Source organism: Hylobates moloch, unplaced genomic scaffold, assembly GCF_009828535.3.
Source record: "Hylobates moloch isolate HMO894 unplaced genomic scaffold, HMol_V3 SCAFFOLD_9, whole genome shotgun sequence".
Taxonomy (NCBI): domain Eukaryota; kingdom Metazoa; phylum Chordata; class Mammalia; order Primates; family Hylobatidae; genus Hylobates; species Hylobates moloch.
The window spans coordinates 9,185,706-9,188,876 of record NW_026652284.1 but is presented as its reverse complement, the minus strand read 5'-3'; positions in this window follow the sequence as shown (position 1 = coordinate 9,188,876).

The following is a 3,171-nucleotide window of genomic DNA, read 5'->3' as shown; positions in this document are numbered from 1 at the left end:
AAGGTCTTTTTTCAGAGACAGGGTCTTGCTTTGTCACCTAGGCTGGAGTGCAGTGGTGCCATCATAGCTCACTGCAGCCTTGAACTCCTGGGCTCAAGTGATCATCCTGCCTCAGCCTCCCACGCAGCTGGAACTACAGGCATCTGCTACCATGCCCAACTAACTTTTTTTTTTTGGTAGAAATGAGGTTTCACTATATTGCCTAGGCTGGTCTCGAACTCCTGGCCTCAAGATATCCTTCCGTCTCAGCCTCATCAAAGAATCGAGATTACTGGTGTGAGCCACTGTGCCTGCTCAGTTGAATGGTCTTGACAAGCCACTCAACCCCTCTAAACTCCTGCTTCCCACCAGTCAAAGGGGAATGATAAGAACCTTTATCCAGGAGATTACTTAGACCCAAATGCATATAGATGCTCTTTGAAACACGGAGTATACTTACAAATGCAAATGCTGATGTGCTACATGAAAGTAGTTATGATAGCATCATCATCTCCTTAGACTTTCTTTCTTTTTTTTTTCTGAGACGGAGTCTCCCGCTGTCACCCACGCTGGAGTACAGTGGTGCCATCTCAATTCACTGCAACCTTTGCCTCCTGGGTTCAAGCCATTCTCCTGCCTCAGCCTCCCAAGTAGCTGGGATTACAGGTGCCCGCCACTACTCCCGGCTAATTTTTGTATTTTTAGTAGAGATGGGGTTTCACCATATTGGCCATGGGTGGCCAGGCTGGTCTCAAACTCCTGACCTCAGGTGGCCACCTGCCTCAGCCTCCCAAAGTGCTGGGATTACAGGCGTGGCCACTGTGCCCAGCTCCTCCTTAGACTTTTCTTTTATTTTTCTTTATTTTTTTTTTTTTTCCGGAGATGGAGTCTTGCTCTGTTGCCCAGGCTGGACTGCAATGGCGTCATCTTGGCTCACTGCAACCTCCACCTCCTGGGTTCAAGCAATTCTCCTGCCTCAGCCTCCTGAATAGCTGGGACTACAGGCATGTGTCACCACACGCAGCTAATTTTTGTGTTTTTAGTAGAGATGGGATTTCTCCATGTTGGTCAGGCTGGTCTCGATCTCCCAACCTCAGGTGATTTGCCCGCCTTGGCCTCCCAAAATGCTGAGATTACAGGCGTGAACCACCGCACCCGGCCTAGACTTTTTTTTTTTTTTTCCATATTTATTTATTTATTTATTTTTGAGATGGAGTCTCGCTCTGTCACCCAGGCTGGAGTGCAGTGGCACGATCTCTGCTCACTGCAAGCTCTGCCTCCCAGGTTTAAGCAATTCTCCTGCCTCAGCCTCCTGAGTAGCTGGGACTACAGGTGCCCACCACCACGCCTGGCTAAATTTTTTTTTTGTATTTTTAGTAGAGACGGGGTTTCACCGTGTTAGCCAGGATGGTCTCAACCTCTTGACCTCGTGATCCGCCCACCTCGGCCTCCCAAAGTGCTGGGATTACAGGCATTAGCCACCACACCTGGCCCAGCCTAGACTTTTCAAAGTAAACCCACATATATCACCACCACCACTGTCATCACTGTGAGAGCAATCACCTAACTGGGCATCTACTTGTGTCAAACACTGAGCTCAACGCTTTATCTGTATCCTCTCACTTAATACAACAATCTAAAGGAGGTATTATTATTATTATTATTTGAGATGGAGTTTCGCTCTTGTTGCCCGGGCTGGAGTGCAATGGCGTGATCTCAGGTTCAAGAGATCTGCCTCCCAGGTTCAAGCAATTCTCCTGCCTCAGCCTCCCGAGTAGCTGGGACTACAGGCACCCGCCACCACGCCCAGCTAATTGTTGTATTTTTAGTAGAGACAGAGTTTCACCATGTTGGCCAGGCTGGTCTCAAACTCTTGATCTCAGGTGATCCACCTGCCTCAGCCTCCCAAAGTGCTGGGATTACAGGCGTGAGCCACCGTGCCCGGCCCAAGGAGGTATTATTATTATGTCCATTTTACAGGTGAAGAAACTGAAGCTCAGAGTCATCAGGTTGTCTGGTGTTTTCTGCTAGTAACTGGAACCCAAATCTATTTGAATCAAGGCCATATAAGACATTCCTCCTTTTTTTTTTTTTAACCACCTTACCCAATAGCCTCCCCTAGTTCCAACATATTATGATAGAGCTATGCATAGAACCCAGGTCTCCTGACTCTAAGCTTGGTGCTGTTTTCTCTGTGCCGTTTCCTCTGCAGTGTAGGAGAAGCCGTGACCCTTCTGCCCCAGGCTTTCCCTCCTCTCTTGCTCCTCCCTGCAAACCCAGCCCATTCCCTTGGCACTGGGGTGCTATGTGTGGACAGGCACGTCGTGTTTGGCTTGTGTATCCCCAGAGGCTAGGGATCACGTTTGCCTACATGTTGTGTGTGCTGTATAGCGCGTTGGGGTGTATAATTCGTGCTGCAGAATAAAATAGCCGCCGCCTCCCCACCACCACCACCACACACACACAAGGGACCTCCCCCGGCTGCCCATCCACAGAAGGAAGGGAAACATGCTGTGTGTTGCCTTTGGCTTTGCAGTGGGAGGGAGCATGAGCACAAAACCCCAATCCTCATCCCACCTTTCGGGGTGCAGACATGAGCTGCCTGGCCTCTGGGGAAGGTGAGGTTTTCTTTCTCTGGAAATTCACCAGCCAGCAATAGCTGATGCTTCATGCTTGGGAATGCTCTTAGTTCTTCCTTTGCAAATGGAGAGCCATAGAGAGCATTAGAAAGAGTCTGAAACAGGCTGGGTACAGTGGCTCATGCCTGTAATCCCAGCACTTTGGGAGGCTGAGGTGGGCAGATCTCCTGAGGTTGGGCGTTTGAGACCAGCCTGACCAACATGGAGAAACCCCGACTCTACTAAAAATACAAAAATTAGCTGGGCGTGGTGGTGCATGCCTGTAATCCCAGCTACTCGGGAGGCTGAGACAGGAGAATCGCTTGAACCCGGGAGGCGGAGGTTGCAGTGAGCCAAGATCATGCCACTGCACTCCAGCCTGGGCAAAACTCTGTCTTAAAAAAAAAGAATCAGGCCGGGCGCGGTGGCTCACGCGTGTAATCCCAGCACTTTGGGAGGCCGAGGCGGGCGGATCACGAGGTCAGGAGATCGAGACCACGGTGAAACCCCGTCTCTACTAAAAATACAAAAAAAATTAGCCGGGCGTGGTGGCGGGTGCCTGTAGTCCCAGCTA